The 20,532-nt window shown below is 42.0% G+C and overlaps 1 pseudogene across 1 annotated transcript; it reads left to right on the forward strand.

Annotated features, from left to right (window-relative positions):
- The first annotated feature begins 1,402 nt into the window (after positions 1 to 1,402).
- LOC307040808 (NACHT, LRR and PYD domains-containing protein 12-like) lies at positions 1,403 to 20,351 on the forward strand (annotated as a pseudogene). Its single transcript, XR_013810646.1, has 11 exons — positions 1,403 to 1,457; positions 1,765 to 1,920; positions 5,013 to 7,194; positions 7,641 to 7,814; positions 8,217 to 8,390; positions 9,488 to 9,661; positions 11,283 to 11,456; positions 15,969 to 16,142; positions 18,284 to 18,457; positions 18,922 to 18,958; positions 19,110 to 20,351. The product of XR_013810646.1 is annotated as an NACHT, LRR and PYD domains-containing protein 12-like (transcript).
- The last annotated feature ends 181 nt before the right edge of the window (positions 20,352 to 20,532 follow it).

Here is a 20,532-nt window from a genome sequence, read left to right on the forward strand (position 1 = left end):
TAAATAATAGGGATCAATCGAATGCACAGTTAACAGTAGGGCTCTTAAATACCTACACACTTTAAAGGCCCAGTGAAGTGCATGTTTTTGCACCAAAATGAAATGGCAGTTTCATTCCTTACATATCATTGTGCCTGTTCATGGCTAAAATAATTTTTAATAATTCATAATTAATGAATTAATGAATTATTAATTTTGCCGTCTGAGCCTAACGGAAGTTGCAGACGATAGTGGCTGTGACGTCACAAGATGTACCCAGTTGCGATTGTAAACATGGCGGAGACTTTGGAAAGTGATACTAGTGTGAGAGAAATGATTGATTTGGACAGCTTTTCGGACAGGATAGATGAGGAAAGTGATCAATCTGGTGCACTTTGAGGGCAACATTAAGAGATTTATGGATACAGCTCTCAACACTCATATGAAACATATATTTCAATAATCAAAAAACATTGGAAGGATTTCTTAACCTATTTTATACAACTAATATTACATAGATGGAAATATTTGTTTACATAGATGACCAAACCCACTGAGATAACTTAGGCTACAGTTTACCTCCCTGAGCTGACGTTATCTCTCTCAGTCCCACAGGAGAGCACTCTCCCTCTCCTTATTGTTGAAACAGCTAATCTCCGTTAGCTCCGAGCTAGCACCAGATGCTAACAACAACCCTGTAACTCTGTCAGTCTCTCTTTCTCTCTCTCTCGAATCGACCAGTGGCCTTTATTTATCATGATCAATCAAATAATCTACGAAACAATGACCCCAGCCAGGCTCACCTTCATCTTTTGGGAACAGAAACATCGCCACTTCGGCAGACTTGACATTACTACAGCCAGCGGCAATGCATCGTTTCCCCTGTGTTTTTCATCCCTCTTTCTTCACTGTCGCCTCCATTGTCAGGTTTTCTCGATTGGAAATCACTTCCAGTCGACTCCGACACACTTTGCAGGAAAATACTAGCTCAAAAACGTTGAGAAATTCGACTTTGAAAAAGAGAAAAAACGAACGGTGGTGAATGTAAACAGTGCAGCGGCGTCCATCTCGTGACGTCACGCAGTAGATCGCAAGCCACGCCCACGAAGGCGAAGGTCGACTGCAGATTTCCCCGGAAAATTCAAAACTCGTCAAATTTGTTGCTATTCCAACATTTTTTGATATGGGTTCCAATGGACAATTTTGGTCATTACTATACGTATTAGCATAACAGATCATGCACAGGTGCACACTTCACTGGGCCTTTAACCTAAGTCAGGGTTTTAATGCAGGATGCTTGCTTGCTGCATGTCTATTTATATCTTATTGAATATAATACCTGTATGTTCACATTCCTCTGATGAGGCTGGTTATGACTCAAGAGGTGGAGCTGCAGACAGGTGAGGGCGTTAAAGTGAGAGAATGAAGTCAGACTGCCAGATGCCATTTTACACTTCGACAGAGAGGAGGACAACAGGGTGAGTGTTAACGCCAGGTTCTGCTGGGATTTTAACACATACAATACTAACTCTGTTAAACTGATTTCAGAATCTAACTTCATGACTCAAAATCTGCATCCTAGAGTCCAATGAGACTTCTGCAAATGTTGTAATGTTTTTTCCATTTCCTGGTTTCTGACTAATCAGTTACACAACATGTAACCGCCCGCTCAGTCAACATGGAGAGCGGCCTGTCTGAAGTCTGACTGATTGTTGTATTGTAACCCACTTTATTATTATGATGGTTTTGATTGAAAGTGTGTTATTATAATGTGTGTGTCTCCAGTGTTACTGTCTGATCTCTCAGACTGGAGAAGATGAGTGGTTTAAAAGGTGAGGAAGAGGACATATCTTCAGTCTCCAGCTGTCTGTCTCTGAAGAGTGACCAGTCTAAAGGCTGTCCTCCATACTTCAGTAATGAACCTGGACCCTCGGACACAGGGTAAGAGTCTGTTTCTACTGTAAACTCACCTGAAGAGGATTCAGTTTTTATGTATCGGCAGAAACCCAAAAGCACGACTCAAAAACTCAAAAATGTTTAATCCGGTGACCAGATAGAAGTCAAGAGCTGCTCTTTAAATGAATTAATGATGTGTCAAACATGTGTTGGTTCCAGAGACAGAGAGCAGAGTCTCCATTCTCCAGCTGTCTGTCTCTGAAGAGTGACCGGTCTAAAGTGTTACCTATAAACTCCTATTATAATATTTTTAGGCTTATATTATAGGTCTCAGATATATAAAAAACATGTCTATGAAGTGTTTTGCTCAAAATACCAAACAGATCACCCATTCTAGCCTCATTCCCCTCTATTTCAGCCTGTTACTAAAGTGCTGATTCTGGGTCAGTAGCTTCAAAAATGCACACTTCAACATGAGGCATGTTATGAGTTAAGATTAAGCAATAAGGTTGAGGGAATATGAAACAACCTTTAGAAGAATATACTGTGGTCACTACTGAAACACTGGATGTTTTGTAAAAAATGTAGTATATTGATTTATCAACTAAAATTATATGATACTGATTGGTTTGTTCAATTTAAAAAATCATCAACTCTGGAATCAATATGATCAGTATTATGCATTTAACAAAGACAGTTTGCATTATGATTTTTATGAATTGTATAAATTGAACTTTGAAATTAGATTAAAAATGTACTTTTATTAATTTTTAATTGTGAAAACCCTCAAGAAATATTTGTTAAAATATTATTTAGAGAAGGGAAGGTAAAACAATCTTAACAGGTTAATGTAATACTGTTGTACTACAGCGTATTTACTATGTTTTGGTAGTGACCATTTTTGGTAGAGGAAGAACATTCCAATACAGTCTGAAAATACGATATAAAAATGTATGGTTCTTTTACTAGATAGTATCTAGCAAAAGAACAATACATTTTTATATCCATACAGTATCTAGTAGACACTGTATGTATTTAGATATGGTGCAAAATATATATGGACAGAGTTTTGGGAAAAAAACACAACATTTCAAAACGTTTCCTACCTGACTTTGCAACAATTCGGTAGAATGGCCCATATATAAAGTCGAGAGGACAGACTGTATATATAAAGTTATAAAGGTATGTTTAGAGCAGATTACTGTAGAGACTCTTACTCTGTGTCAGAAGGTCCAGGTTCATTACTGGAGACCAGTAACACACTGATTTTCAGACTTTAAAACACATTTATTTCAAAAATATGGGATTTGCCTGCCTACCATTCCATTTTGTCACTAACGAAACGATCATGTCAATTACTGAAACCGTTACGTAACCATATGTTTCGGTAGTGACTGTTTCAGTAGTGACTGTTTCGGTATTTTCTAGCTAAGTTTGAGCATAACTAAAGAATGCTAGCAAGTACATGGCTAGCATACACATTTTTGAAGAGGTTTACGCACATAAAAAACATAATATTTTGCATAAACTCCAAAAAGTTGACTTAATTAGAGATAATATGTGTTCAGTGACAATTCTTAAGGTTCCACGCTGATTTTCAGATTTTGGAACAGATTTATATCAAAAGTATGGGATATAGCCACTTGCCATTCAGCCATGAGGGACAGGGATGCAGTGTCACTGCCTAGGGGTGTGGCTAAAAAACAGGCTCAGCCATTGGACTAAAACCCCTTTTCGGCAGTGACATGAAAACTGGACACGTGATTTTTTGAGTGTAGTTTTTTTATTAAAAAATTAAACCCACAATAAATCTAAATATTCCAACTTCTGTTTGAATGTAATCATAAAGATCTTCTAAGTACACCATTGAACAAAATAAAATAAAATGTTTTAAGTGTTTTTAACAGAAATTGAAATGTAGATGTCAGGGTTGGGGACAGATACTTCCTAATAGAAAGTGTCACGATATTCATGTTATGTCACGTTTTTATGTCTAGGTTTGGGTGTTTTGCTGTTCTCCCTGTCATGTTTTCCTCTTGTTTATTGTCTGGTCCTTTTCCTCCTGTCGTTAGTTTCCCTGGTGTGTCGAGCTGTCTGATTGTGTTCACCTGTTGCCCTTGTGTTTGTCCTCCCCTGCCCGGCTGTTTCTCGTCTTGTGATTACCCCTCCCTGTATTTAGTCTTGTCTCTTCCTGTGTTCGGTGTCGGTTCATTGTTAGTCTTTCCCTTCAGGTCACGCTCCATGTTTGGGTCCTGGATTATTTACTCGTGCTCCCCTGTTTTTGGTAATGCTAACTTTGTCTCTTGTTTTCTTTTGTCATCGGCTTTTTTTTGTAAATTAAAGCTCGCTTTTTGTTGATACTGCTTTTGGGTCCTACCTTTTCCACGCACCCTGACAAGAAAGTACCATATAAATGATGTTTTTCTATATTATAAGCTTAATCACTATATAATGTAATGCCTTATGTTTAAATAGACCATAACATATTCTTAGTAAATAAATATGTCTGAATACTTAATTGTTTTGTAAAATATTTTTCTTGTTGTGGGACAACTTTGTACTAATTCGGTAGAATGCCCCATATACAGTCTGTTCTCCAAACTTACCTTTATAACTACAGGCTATCCTCTAAACTTTATAACTTTATACATACACAGTCTGTTCTCCAAACTTACCTTTATAACTACAGGCTATCCTCTAAACTTTATAACTTTATACATACACAGTCTGTCCTCTAAACATACTTTTATAACTTAACATATACAGTCCATCCTCTAAACTTACCTTTATAACTTTATATATACAGTCAGTACTCAAGTACAGTAGAGTAGTTTAATTGAAGTTCCTTGGCACCATAAGCAATAATAAATAATATACTATAGTGAAATCATTATCACACTCCATATAATGGACTTGTGTTGTGCACGAGAAAAGAACCAGTTGAGGAGGCACTAACGAGGCCACCTGACCGACTCCCTAGACCGAGGGACAGCTCCAGTACCTGGTTGAGGGAATGTATCTCCACGCTGGCGGTGGAACAATGATAAAAACCTTAAACTTGTCTCCTTGTTGTACCATTGGTTCAAACCGCCCACCACTAAAGTAAAGTTCTATAAAGGATGTTCTCATCTCCACAGGGAGAAGAGGACAAGTCCTGTTCCTGTGGAGGAGCAGCTGTCCAGCTGTGCTCTGTGTCAGGACGTCCTGAAGGATCCAGTCTCTACCAGCTGTGGACACTGGTTCTGCAGACAGTGCATCACCTCATACTGGGAGCAGCGGCCTCCATCAGGAGACCCCTCCTGTCCCCAGTGTGGAGAGAGAGGCTGCATTATTCACAGTAAGTCTAAATATCTCTCTGTTGGCGTCTTCATTCCTAAAAAAGATTGTTCCTCATAAAATTGTTTTATGAAAAAATATTCATATATGTAAAAACTTGTATTCATTTCACATGTGTTATTCTCTTCCAGCTGATAGTGGTCTGCAAGAAGTGTTAGATGAACATAGGCTCAGTCTGAGGAGGAGATGTGAACGTGTGACTGAAGGAACTGATCAAAGTGAAACCCTCCTCAACAGCATCTTCACTGAGCTCTACATCACACAAGGCCAGAGTGAAGAGGTTAATACCCAACATGAGGTGAGGCAGCTGGAGACAGCTTCCAAGAAGGAGACCCTCCATGACACTCCAATCAAGTGCCAGGACATCTTTAAAGCCTTACCTGACCAACAGACTCTCATCAGAGCGGTCCTGACCAACGGAGTCGCTGGAGTTGGAAAAAGCTTCTCAGTGCAGAAGTTCACTCTGGACTGGGCCGAGGGTTTGGGAAACCAAGATGTCAGTCTGGTGATCCCGCTCTCCTTCAGGGAGCTGAACCTGATCAAAGGTGAGCAGTACAGTCTTCTCAGGCTGCTCCATGTTTTCCATCCAACCTTACAGAAGCTCACAGCAGAGCAGCTGGCTGTCTGCAAAGTGCTGCTCATCTTTGACGGCCTGGATGAAAGCAGACTTTCTCTGGACTTCAGAAACAATGAGGTTGTGTCTGATGTCTCTCAGCAGTCCTCAGTCGACGTGCTGCTGACAAACCTCATCAGGGGGGAGCTGCTTCCCTCGGCTCTCGTCTGGATAACTTCCAGACCTGCAGCGGCCAATCAGATTCCTCCTGAGTGTGTGGACAGGGTGACAGAAGTACGAGGCTTCACTGACGCCCAGAAGGAGGAGTACTTCAGGAGGAGATGGAGTGATGAAGACCTTTCCAGCAGAATCATCTCTCACATCAAGAGCTCCAGGAGCCTCCACATCATGTGTCTGATCCCAGTCTTCTGCTGGATCACTGCTGCAGTTCTGGACCACATGTTGACTACAGACCAGAGAGGAGAGCTGCCCAAGACCCTCACTGACATGTACTCCCACTTCCTGCTGGTCCAGACCAAGAGGAAGAAGCAGAAGTATGATAAGGGACATGAGATGAGTCCACAGCAGCTGACGGAGGCTGACAGGAAGCTTCTTCTGAAGCTGGGGAGGCTGGCGTTTGAACATCTGGAGAAAGGACACATCATGTTCTACCAAGAAGACCTGCAGCGCTGTGGCCTTGATGTCACCGAGGCCTTGGTGCACTCAGGAGTTTGTACACAGATCTTCAAAAGAGAGAGTGTGATCTTCCAGAAAACAGTCTACTGCTTTGTTCATCTGAGCATTCAGGAGTTTCTGGCTGCTGTCTACTTGTTCCACTGTTACACCAACAGGAACACAGCGGTACTGAAGGACTTCTTGCAGGAAGACTGGGACTATGACAGTGATAGCAGTGATCAGGATTACCCATCCCTGGATGTCTTCCTGAAGAGAGCAATGGAGAAATCCCTCAGAAGTCAAAATGGCCACCTGGACCTGTTTGTCCGCTTTCTCCACGGCCTCTCTCTGGAGTCCAACCAGAGACTCTTAGGAGGCCTGCTGGGTCGCAAAGACAACGGTCCCAAAATTGTCCAGAGACTCTTCAGAGGTCTACTGGGACGCAAAGATATCCAGAAAGCCATCAAGAACCTGAAGAAGATGAGCAGTGATGAAATCTCTCCTGATAGGAGCATCAACATTGTGCACTGTCTGACAGAGATGAAGGACCTCTCAGTCCATCAGGAGATCACAAAGCTCCTGAAGCCAGAGAACAGATCGGAGAAGGAACTCTCTGCGATCCACTGCTCTGCTCTGGCCTACATGCTGCAGATGTCAGAGGAGGTTCTGGAGGAGTTTGACCTGAAGAAGTACAGCACATCAGATGAGGGACGACGGAGACTGATTCCAGCTGTGAGGAACTGCAGGAAGGCAGAGTGAGTCCAGATATCATCATAAATTAGTGTAGATCAGAAGTTTACTTCTTCAAATAAACACGATATCATTGATACTGTTGCAAATCGTGTGAGAGCAAAAGTAATCCTTTATGACACACGTTCCAAAACAACATGTCAACAGACAAATCTCGTACTAAAGAAGAACCCCAGCAGCATTTAAGTTCTTCCTTGATCTAAGTTATTATAACAGTATTGTAGTTTCTTCCTCATTATGCCTGATCTGTTTTTACCACAATGCTCAAAAGTGTAAAATAAGATCTGACAGGCTGAGAATGAACATAGAAAACTCAATGATATACTAAGTGGATTAACAATGAATGTTGATCAGAACATGATGGGTCTAATGTGTTTCATCGAATGCATGAAGTTAATATAATGTTTCATCTTTTTGTGAATAAGTCACTCAGTAAAATGTGTCATGGCAGGCTAACTAACTGTGGACTCTCAGAGACTCACTGTGAAGTCCTGGCCTCAGCTCTGAAGTCTGACCCCTCCCATCTGAGAGATCTGGACCTGAGTGACAACAAGCTGCAGGATTCAGGAGTGGAGCTGCTGAGTTCTGGACTGAAGAGTCCAAACTGCAGACTGGAGGCTCTCAGGTCAGTTCACTGACTGTAGATCATAAAGTATTCTTGTTTTTATAATTTTCTGAATTTGCCTGAGAACAAAGAACATTGAAATGATTTATCTTCCTGTTTTTCCTAATGTTTGAGTATTTATCAGAATAAATAAAGATCAGAGAAGGTGAATGTGTGATGGAGAGTGTTTCAGCTTCTACAGACTCACAGTGTGCTCCATGAGTCGGTGAAGATGCTCTCAGTACTGATGAGCTGTGAGGGAGATGAAGGAGTTGTTAAAGATCTGATGAGAGAGAAACTGCAGCAGAGTTTGAGCTTGGATTATCACGGAGCTACATCTTTATTCACTCTGACATCGAAACCTTCTTCAGCTCTGAACTGATTATTGCACCGTGAAACTTACATCATGTTTTCTTTATTCAGACTGAGTGGCTGCAGGTTGTCAGAGATCAGCTGTGCTGCTCTGGCCTCAGCTCTGAAGTTAGACCCCTCCCATCTGAGAGACCTGGACCTGAGTGAGAACGCTCTGAAGGATTCAGGAGTGGAGCTGCTGAGAGATCTTCTGGAGAGTCCAGACTGCAGACTGGAGACTCTCAGGTCAGTTCTCCATCTCTTACCCCTGTGCTGAGATTAATATGCAGACATCAGGCTGATATTACACGGATCCTCACCGAGTATTTTGATGCTAAAGTCTACTTTCTTCTTCTGTGGTTTAGTTCACTGACTGTGGCAGAGCGATGTTGATCTTTACATTTAAATATAACAAGAAATGTCCTTCAGCGCATGATTCACTCTGAACCTCTTAAACACCTGAAACTCATCTCCCAGTTTCCTTCATGTTTTTAAACATACATTTTATGAAAGACAAATGAATACTTGTTTTTATTAAAACTATCAAAAAATAAAGATTATATTCATTATTTGTCATTTCAAGCATTTCTATTAAGCTCCATGATGCTTATACTGACTAAATACTTTAAACGTACATCATGTGTTCTTTATTCAGACTGATTGACTGCAGGTTGTCAGAGATCAGCTGTTCTGCTCTGATCTCAGCTCTGAAGTCCAACCCCTCCCATCTGAGATATCTGGACCTGAGTCACAACGATCTGAAGGATTCAGGAGTGAAGCCGCTGAGAGATCTTCTGGAGAGTCCAGACTGCAGACTGGAGAATCTCAAGTCAGTTCTCCATATTTTACTTCTGTGCTGAGATGAAGAGAGTTGAGTTGACTCTGAGCTGCAGACATCAGGCTGATATCACACTGATCCACATCGAGTATCCTGAAATTCACCTATTATGCTATATGCAAACAATATACTACGGGGCCATATCTATACAAAACATGTCTATTAAGTGTTTTGCTCGAAATACCAAACCCATCCCCCATTGTAGCCATTCCTCATACCCCTCTATTTCAGCCTTGTTACTAAGGTGCTGGTTCTGGCCCTTTAAATGTACACATACTTATGTATAAATGACATCAAAAAGTGTATTTTGCATGATAGGAGATGCTTCATCTCTCAGTCTCCATCATGTTTTTAATAAATTATATAAAAGAGAAATGAATAAATGTTTCTCTTAAAACTATCAAACAATAAAGATTATATTCAGTATCAGTACATTTGTATTAAGCTCCATGTTGCTGATACTGAATGAATAGTTTAAATTAACATCATGTATTTTTTTATTCAGACTGAGGTACTGCAGTTTGTCAGAGATCAGCTGTGCTGCTCTGGTCTCAGCTCTGAAGTCCAACCCCTCCCATCAGAGAGACCTGGACCTGAGTAACAACGATCTGAAGGATTCAGGAGTGAAGCCGCTGAGAGATCTTCTGGAGAGTCCAGACTGCAGATTGGAGGCTCTCAGGTCAGTTCTCCATCTTTTACTTCTGTGCTGAGATTAAGAGAGTTGAGTTGACTCTGAGCTGCAGACATCAGGCTGATATTACACTGATCCACACTGAGTATCTTAATGCTCACCTATTATGCTATATTTCAACAATATATTATAGGATAATATCTATACAAAACATGTCTCTGAAGTGTTTTGCTCGAAATATCAAACCGATAACCCATTGTAGCCATTCCTCATACGCCTTCTATTTCAGCCCTGTTACTAAAGTGCTGTTTCTGGGTTTGGCCCTTTAAATGTAGCCGAGCTGCTGCTGGCCACGCCCCTTTATAGCTTCTGCTGTCCACTCCCCTTTATAGCTTCTGCTGGCCACGCCCCTTTAGAGCTGCTGCTGGCCAAGCCCCTTTGGAGCGTTCGCATGCAAGCAGTGATCTCTGTGAAGAGAATAGTGTCTACTCTACCAGCAGAAACTCAGCTAAACGCTGCCGTGATTAAATGCCATATTGTGGCCCAATATCAATTCATACCCTACCCACTCCCACTCCGTGATGGAGTAAACTCCATCATGGAGTGACACTCACAGCTTAACGAGGCTCCCTCCTTTCAGGTTGAGTGTGTAAATACAGCGGCAAGCGTTGGAACAAACTCCCCTCTCTCCGGCAGAAACAGAAAATGCCGTAACAAAAGTTTAAAATCAGCATATCTTGGACAAAAAATAGAATTAATAACTAAAATAAAACTCCAATCATCTTTAATTTTGTTACTTTTTTGTAAAGCTCTTTTAGTTTTAAACCTGATGTTTATAAGCTTCTTAGTTTTTGTAACAGTCTGTAAATATACACAACTTTATAATAAACTGCATACGTATGACTAAACACACGTACGATCCTAAGTTAAAAACATATGAGGTTATCATGAGGTTGTTAACATTGCAATTATGTTTGCAGGAACTGTTTGTCAGTCAATCAATCAATCAATCAATCAATCAATCAATCAATCAATCAATGTTTATTTATATAGCCCAATATCACAAATCTTACATTTGTCTCAGTGGACTTCACAGTTTGTAAACACCTTGACGGGACGGCACGGGCACGCACAGCATTAAGTCCGGTCAAGTAGTGCAGCAGGTGAAGTCAGCACCGATGCTTACTCATAACCCACTCCCCCTCCACACTTGTTGGTTTGGAACAGCACTAAATATGGTGGACCCTCCACGTGAATGCGCAAATGGAGGGGTTGTGTGTAGGGGTAGGGTATAGGCGCTGGATTGGAATTGGGCCTCTGTTCCAAACCAACTCTGTTGTACCCCCTTTTGTAGTGATGTGGGTACAGAGGAAATGAGAGACGGTTGCACTTTCTGGCACTTTGTGAGTCTGCTGACACACCGGTGGCACATAATTATGTATAAAAAACATCAAAAAGTGCATTTTGCATGATAGGAGACCTTTAATGCTTCATTTCACAGTCTCCCTCATGTTTTTAATACATTATATAAAAGACAAATGAATAAATGTTTCTCTTAAAACTATCAAACAATAAAGATTATATTTAATATTAGTACATTTTTTAGTAAGCTCCATGATGCTGATACTGACTGAATAGTTTAAACTAACATGAGGTATTTTTTATTCAGACTGAGGGGTTGTAGGTTGTCAGAGATCAGCTGTGCTGCTCTGATCTCAGCTCTGAAGTCCAACCCCTCCCATCTGAGAAATGTAGACCTGGGTTTCAACGATCTGAAGGATTCTGGAGTGAAGCTGCTGAGAGATCTTCTGGAGAATCCAGACTGCAGACTGGAGACTCTCAGGTCAGTTCTCCATCTTTTACTTCTGTGCTGAGATTAATATGTGAGAGCTGTGTTGACTCTGAGCTGCAGACATCAGGCTGATATTACACTGATCCACTGAGTATCGTGACGACCCTTCGACACCACTAGGCGTTACGTTGTCCCTCTCTCTTCTGATTGCAGGTTCGCGAGCCATGTGGGTGATTGTTAACTGATGAGCTGCACCTGGGTCTGGGGTAGCTGCTATAAGACAGCCCATCGAGTTTCGTTAATGGAGTTTGTTGTTGTGTAACGGAGAGGAACACACAGCTGTTGTGAGTTACGTGCAGCGGGCCGTAATGGAGCGCACAGCTGATTGTTTGGGAGTAGCCTTGATGAGGGTAAGTGGTTTGTGGTTTGTAGTGTGAGTTAGAAGGCAGCTGTTTGTTTGTGAATGAGAAGTAAGGTTAATGCACTGAAGATGTATTCACGGCAGTCCCTGTTAGGCTTCAGTACGGTCTCCCTTTGGAGGTCGTAGGGGGGGCTGTTAGTGTGGTGTGAACGTGGTTGGAGTTATAAGCTCGGGAGCACGCCGAGGCTGCAGGTGGAGTTGCCAGTTTGCTGGTCGCTTTGCTGTAATTAGCACCTGAAGACTAAGGGGGAGCTTAGCTAGTTCCTGTGAGGCAGTTAGAGGGAGGGGCCGCGGTGGCGTGTATGCTGTGTAAGTAGCGTGAGCGTGCCACGCAGTGTTGTCATGACGGAGAGTGTAGAGGAGTTTTTGAGAGCGCCTTCAGAGGAGCTGCTGGAGGGCTTCTCACGTGAGCAGCTGATCTGTGTTGCCGAATATTTCCAGTTGTATGTTGGGGATAAAAGAATGAAGGAAAACCTAAGAGGGATTGGTAAAGCAAATCGGATTTATTTGGGTGCTTTCCAATGGAAAAAGTATACTGTTGGTCCTAGAAGAGACAGTGTCGATATGTCTCGCTGCGGGGATACAGGTATGACTTTTGAGCAGAGGAAGGAGTTGTTGTTGTTGCAGGGAGAGGTAGAGAAGCTAGCAATTAGGAGGCTTGAGGTAGAGGAGCGGATATTGAGTTTACCTGCTGGTGGTGCAAGCCAGGCCTCTAATTTCTCTGGTACAGTAGAGCTAATACTCCGTTTGACGTTGCCAGAAATGTGCGGGTAGTTCCTCAGTTTAGTGAACGAGGTCCAGATACTTTTTTTTCTCTGTTCGAGCGTGTAGCTGAGAGCAGAGAGTGGTCTGATGCTGATGGGATCTTATTGTTACAGTGTGTGTTAACAGGTAATGCCCAGGAAGCCTACTCTGCTCTGACAGTGGCAGAGAGCAAGGTCTACCTAACTGTTAAGACTGCTGATGGCCTACAAATTAGTCCCTTAGGCCAGAGATGGAGTACTCAAGTCCTGGACTCGGACTTGAGTCGGACTCGAGTGCCAATTTTCGGGACTCGTGACTTGACTCGGACTCGTGCACTGATTGACGCGACTCGGACTTGGATTGACGCGACTCAGACTCGTGAATTCTCGCGCACGATGACTTGGACTCGGACTCGTGAATTATCGCGTACGCTGACTTGGACTCGGACTCGTGAATTTTTCCCCCACGATGACTCGGACTCGACTTGTACATTGACCTCCTACTTGGACTCGGACTCGAGCAAATTTTCTCTGGAGTCTGATTTCCTCTATCCTGGCGTGTGCACCTGTGAGGCGAGTTCATGGACTGGGCCCCGCTATTCTAGTCTAAAGATGTCTAGAGACACACCCCGCATCGTGCTGTATGCTTTCACACATTCTGCTTCCACATTGGAAAAGAGCAGCGCAAAATGCTCGTTATGTGGAAACAATATTGAAGAGAAGGCTCCGTAACACATTACTCTAAGGATCGAGTTCAGACATAGACTGTCTTGAACACTATCATCAGAGTAACGTGATCTAATCAATAAATAAAGATTCAGCCGATAACACGAAAGCACATGGCTACTTAACATGCAGAATGACGTCATTTTGCATGCTAAGTAGCCATGTGCTTTCTGGGGCTCAATCTTTATTAGTAAACCAATTTAACCGGTAAAAGTTCCTTCAAAATAAGAGTCCCGATCTTATTACTATCAAAATAAAAGTGCAAAATGAAAACTTTACCATAGGAAAATATTGGCAAAAAAATATAATCACTTCTCTAAAAGGTAACTCATTTTACATAGAGTTCATTTATATATAATAATAATATTAATATTAGTAATAAGCTTTATATTTGTATAGCACCAATTACAAGAATTGTAGCCAAACTCGCTGCACAGCAGTTCAATGGACAGATTAGTATAACATGACAGGATAAAAGCAATGTAGAGGAGCAGCTACATTTCAACACATACAGTATATCCACGAAAATTAATACATGAAGACTTGTGACTCAGACTTGACTTTGACTCTTCTTAGGTGACTCGGACTCGGACTCGAACACAGGTAATGAGGACTCGGACTCGACTCGGACACTCCTTGGGTGACTCGGACTTGGACTCGAACATAGGTAATGATAACTCGGACTCGACTCGGACACTCCTTGGGTGACTCGGAGTTGGACTCGGACTCGAACACAGGTAATGATGACTCGGACTCGACTCGGACACTCCTTGGGTGACTCGGACTTGGACTCGACTACGACTCTCCCTAGGTGACTCGGACCTGGACTCGGACTCGAAGAGTGGTGACTCGAGAGTGACTTGGACTTGTGAATTGGTGACTTGACTACAACACTGCCTTAGGCATTTCGACAGAGGTTCAGGTCCTGGGAGAAGTCTAGTAGACAGACCCATGTTGAGTTTGCCAGAGATCTAGTTACTTATTTTAGTAGGTGGTGTAACGCCCTAAATGTAAATACTTATGCTGCATTATGTGAGTTGATGGTGTTGGAACAATTAAAAAATTCTGTACCAAGCCACATTGCAGTTTACATCAGCGAGCGCAAGGTGAAGACTGCTGCAGAGGCTGCCGCACTGGCTGATGACTATGTGCTAACGCACAGGGGCAGTCAATACTTCAGGGTCCAGGATGAAGGTGGTATGTATCGTACAGCAGGTATCTAGAAATGGGGACTCGTCCTGATGCAAGGTATGGGAATGAATATTGTGCCTATTCCTCTCCATTCTGTTGTGCTTAACTCGGGTTTGGTGCAGGGTGAGGTCGCCATGGGGGTCCGTCCTGTAATGCCGATTGAAGATGTGGATGTTATCCTTGGTAAAGGCCTGGCTGGCAGCCGTGCGTGGGCTGAGGGTCCACCGCCTACCATGGTATCATCTTCACCCACTGTGACTGTTAACTGATAGAGTAGAAGCTGGTGTCTCCCTCAGTCTGTTCTTTGCTGCAACGGGAGCTGCTGGTCAGAAAATGGTTTTCACATGGGAAAGGGTTCATTATTTTGGCCTTGTTTAAAGAGAGATGTGTGTCAGCATATTAAATTGTGTCACCCACTGGGCCCCATCCCTGCGAGTGTACAGCCTTTTGAACGTTTGATCGTTGACGCCATCGGAACCCCTTAGTAATCACAAACACTATGTAAACGGGGTCCGGCATAAGTGGTATTCAGCTTGGGGGATGGCCAAAGACAAGTTGTTGTCTGCCCAGGTAAAAATGAAACATCTGTACGAATGAAAAACTGAGCGGCGCTTGTTTAGTCCTGGAGGTCAGGTCCTGGTTTTGTTGCCAAGGGCTAGTTTGCCGTTTCTGGAAAAATATTCCGGGCCATTCTATGTGCTGGCTCAGTACTATGCTGTTTTTTGGGTCTTCTATGTCTACTCTGTCCCTCTTAAATTGCTTCGTCAGGCGCTAGAGTAGATGAGTGGGCTGGAGGAGGTTTTTTGGCTGGTTTTGAAAAGGAAACATATTTAAATTGTGGGGTTACTGTTTTGGCATGGAGCTGGTCGCAATAAAAGGCTGTGGTTGGCGATGTTCCAAGTGGAACTCCTTTCTTTATGGGGGGAGTTTAGGTTCGCGAGCCATGTGGGTGATTGTTAACTGTTGAGCCGCACCTGGGCCTGAGGTAGCTGCTATAAGACAGCCCATCGAATTTTGGGAGGCGGCTCTCATTCCTCTCGCACACTTCCCCGTGTGAGCCTCGCGCCGTGGCTGTCTGCTTTTGTATCAACTACTATTAAATTATTGTTATGTTTTCATACCCCTCGTCTCGACTCCCAGCTTTTTGTTACAGCCCAAGAACCGGGTTGTAACAGTATCTTAAAGTCTACTTTCTTCTTCTGTGGTTTAGTTCACTGACTGTGGCATAGCAAAGTTGATCTTTACATTTAAGTATAACAAGAAAAATCCTTCAGCGCATAATTCACTATGAACCTCTTAAACACCTGAAACTCATCTCCCAGTTTCCTTCATGTTTTAAATATATATTTTATAAAAGACAAATTAATAAATGTTTTTATTAAAACGACCAAACAATAAAGATCATTATTTGCCTTTTCAAGCATTTCTATTAAGCTCCATGATGCTTATCCTGACTGAATAGTTTAAACATTCTTTATTCAGACTGATTGACTGCAGTTTGTCAGAGATCAGCTGTGCTGCTCTGGTCTCAGCTCTGAAGTCCAACCCCGCCCATCTGAGAGATCTGAACCTGAGTCACAACGATCTGAAGGATTCAGGAGTGAAGCCGCTGAGAGATCTTCTGGAGAGTCAAGACTGCAGATTGGAGGCTCTCAGGTCAGTTCTCCATATTTTACTTCTCTGCTGAGATGAAGAGAGTTGAGTTGACTCTGAGCTGATATTACACTGATCCACATTGAGTATCCTAAAGCTCACCAATTATGCTATATTCAACAATATATTATAGGATCATATCTATACAAAACATGTGTCTGAATTGTTTTGCTCGAAATACCAAACCGATCACCCATTGTAGCAATTCCTCATACCCCTCTATTTCAGCCCTGTTACTAAAGAACTGATTCTGGGTCTAGCCCTTTAAATGTAGCCGAGCAGCTGTTGGCCACGCCCCTTTTGAGCTACTGCTGGCCACGCCCCTTTGGAGCGTCCGAATGCAAGCAGTGAGGTCTGTGAAGAGTAGAGTGTCAACCGGTGGAAAGTCAGCTAAACGCTGCCCTGATTAAACGCCACAGTATGTTCCAAACCACATTAAGGATTATTTCTGAAACAGTATGGAGCTCAATCGCTTTCTCTCTCGTGGGTTTACCACAAGGTGAGTACCTTAACATCCAGCTTCTTTACACATATTCTCTCCAGTACAGCGTTAGCTCTGAGTGTTAGCGATGCTAATGTAAACACAGAACATATCATTTCCAAAAAAAATTGCACATTGTTTCTGATAGAGCAACGTTTGTGATAGGGGAAGATAGGCTGGGCGGAAGGAGTTCAACGTAAAGCCATTCCACATTTTAATAATGTTTTCATGACCGCAGCAAATCTTGTATGCCCGTTTTTGGAGATGTGGGTAAGGAGTAAAACAGAGAGGGTTGTCGTTTCTGGCACTTTGTGAGTCTCCTGACACCGGGGATACATATTTATGTATAAAAGACACAAAAAAAGTGCACTTTGCATAATAGTTTACCTTCAATGCTCTCACAGTCTCCATCATGTTTTTAATCAATTATATAAAAGACAAATAAATAAATGTTTCTCTTAAAACTATCAAAAAATAAAGATTATATTTAGGCATGGGCGGTATCATTTTTTTCATACCGTCATACCTTGCTGACATCATACCGTGGTATACGGTATATGAAGGTATCAGTCCCAATTTAAGGGGTAATTTCTCCCCAAAAAAAATGTTTTACTCACTATATCAACAGCCCCACCAAAAATATTTTCCACCAGCCGCCACTGACGGTATGACTTGGGTCGACTTGAGTGAGGTGGCGTTCGGGGCAAATAGATGTTTCGAACGGTATATTATATGTTCGGTGTAAGATGCAGCCCGAGCCGGTAGACGCTCGCAAAGTGCCGCGACGTGCGCGCAAGTGCAAAACAAGGGCTGCATACATGACACATTGTGCAAATGGCACATTTTGAGATCGGATACAGGACGCGTTTGTAGATGTCCGACGTTGTTTCCATAGTGAGCTAAGTTAACAATATATCATCATACATAAACATTTTCCGGGAGTAAATACTTGACTTATTGAATAAAGTTTGCTATATTCACTAACTAGTTTGGCAATATTATTCCGTGCATGTGTTAAAAACCTTATTTCCATTTGATTCATTGGATTACTCGCGTGAATGTTTAGCACGTAAATGCTTTCGTTTTTAAAACCGTCCGACCTCGACTACAAAACCATCAACCAGTTGCATAGGATTAAAAAATGTCAACACTCACTCACCCCGTCTTAAACATTCCCAAAGAAGTGCCTCTGTCTCTCGTTGTGCTGGATGAAGTCACTGGCGACGAGTAAACCCAAAATAGTCCCAAACAGGCGCAGAGGCATTTTTCTTTTTTACTAGTTGTCCGAGTTCGGGGCCGGCAAATGCTGCCGCCATCTTGCTCAGCTCAGCTCTGTGCTGAGCTCTGAGAGCGGGAAAGACGGACTGCCCTCCCCTGCCCTCTGCTGGCGCGTGCTGTGCATTACAACCAATGTCGTCCCTGTCAAAACTCTGTGTCAGTGTAATAGAATGAAACGCATCTATGATTTGGCGCACAGTCTGTGACGTCACGGTATTGAAAATCATACCGACGGTATTTCGAAATACCCTGGTATACCGTAATACCGTCATACCGCCCAAGCCTAATTATATTCAGTATTTGCGTTTTCCTACATTTCGATTAAGCTCAATGTTGCTGATACTGACTGAATAGTTTAAACTAACATCATGTATTCTTTATTCAGACTGAGTAACTGCAGTTTGTCAGAGATCAGCTGTTCTGCTCTGATCTCAGCTCTGAAGTCCAACCCCTCCCATCTGAGATATCTGGACCTGAGGTACAACGCTCTGCAGGATTCAGGAGTGAAGCTGCTGACAGATCTCCTGCAGAGTCCACACTGCAGACTGGAGAATCTCGGGTCAGTAAGGGGTCTCTGCTGGTTCAACAGTTTTGGATTTGGGAGTTGATGTGTTCTCACACTGAGTAATCCCTCCAGTTCTTCCTTCCAGACGTAGCCTAGTTTAGCTATCCATTCACTGCAGTTTCTTATTTGTTTTCTCTCATTCTTCCACAAACATTATAAAGTGAGCTTAAAATGTAAATCCACATTTTAGTAAGTAAGCATCTTTGTAATGGATTTACCGGATTTTATAGACTGAGTCCGTTGCGTTCTCCTGTCATGATTTTAGTTTCTAGACTAATGAGCAGTTATTTCCTGTAAGCTAAGAGCTGTGACAGTCAGTCGTAGTGTTGAAGATATGCTTTAATATATAATGGGATGTAAAGCATGAGAGCAGTCAGGACTCTGAAGCTCATTAACTCAAAGAACAACGCTTATTTTAAACCTGATCCATAACTGTTGGGTTGTGTTCATCCCTACAGGATCAATGGCAAGATGATCACAGCAAACAGAAGAGATGTGAGTATTGAAACCAGATCCTCCATTCATCAAGCTATTCTACATTCAAATCTGATTTTAAAATGAAAAATATGTACCTATTCCATCTCTCTTCAATATTTTTACTTGCTCATGTTTCTCTCTTCATGTTTTATTAATATTATTCTTTCAGGAGACACCAATGTCAAACAGGAAGTGAAAAGTGGATGAACTGACGGTATATTTTCAATTTAAAAAACAAACAATCAATTGCACTGATGTAGAGAGGAAACCTAAATATAGAATAGAAAAGAAATATATTTTAAACCAAACATTTACAAATATATTTCATACCAGTCCCTCCCCAATGTGCTGTGATTGGCTGGTTCTACTGTCTGCGATTGACTGTTGTTACTGTGCTGCAATTGGCTGGTGTTAATGTGCTGCAATTGGCTGGTGTTACTGTGCTGCGATTGGCTGGTACTACTGTGCTTCGATTGGCTGGTTCTACAGTGTTGCAATTGGCTGGTTCCACTGTCCTGCAATTGGCTTGATCTACTGTCCTGCTATTGGCTGGTTCTACTGGTTCTACTGTCCTGCGATTGGTAGGTTATACTGTCCTGCAATTGGCTGGTTCTACTGTCCTTCGATTGGCTGGTTCTACTGTCCTGTGATTGGCTGGTTCTACTGTGCTGCGATTGGCTGGGTCTATTAAAATAAATAAATGTCTCTCCAATTACTCATTAAAACCTGTTCTGGGGCCAATGATGTCAACAGTACAGGTGAGTAATGTTAAAGCTCAAATATGTATATGTTTTCTTTATATCCTTCGGCGATCCCCACAGGTTGAGAACCAATGGTATACAGAATACTGAAGTAAAAAGAGCAGACGTCAGCTGTAGCAGAGTGGACATGACATTTCTTTATTTTTAGCTATACAGGACCTCTGTTTAAAGTGATTGTTGGTTATATAATAAAAGTGTTTTCCTGTTTATCTTTCAGGTCCAAGAGGGGAAATGTCCTAAAGAAATGGGGCAATTTGCAGTGAAAATCAGATTAGAGAATATTCCAAAAAGAAATGCATTAAAGTATGTTTGGAAATATGTTGAGTACCCCAAAGTGTTATGTAGTACGGGTCCCAAGCACATAGAAACAGCCGGATGCTAACTTGCATATGTTACCAGTTAATTAAGTTATTATTCAAAATATAGAAACGTATTGGCCTTTTAATCACTGGGAATTATTGTGGCCAATAAAACTGACGGCAGAGTAAGTCCAACACTATGTTTTTTGTTTTCACATTATTCTTATTAACCAATTTTTCAAGATGAAACCATTTAAATATAGTTGATCTGCTCTGTAATCCTGTTGTGACGCTCCTAAATCCTCACAGGAAACCTGGTTCACTGAACATTAAAGGATAACTGAGGCTTTTCTTTGTTTTGTTGTCAAAACTATTTTAACCCACAACAAACCCCACTCTAACCCTCAAAACATAACAGACACATTTAGTTATCTCAACCCTCCTGTCGCGTGTTCAGGTTTCACTACTTTCATCAATCATAAATATTGTGTTTCACGTTTGATTTCCTCAAGGCCTGATCATATCCTCCAGA

Source organism: Notothenia rossii, assembly GCF_949606895.1.
Source record: "Notothenia rossii genome assembly, chromosome: 1".
Lineage (NCBI taxonomy): Eukaryota > Metazoa > Chordata > Actinopteri > Perciformes > Nototheniidae > Notothenia > Notothenia rossii.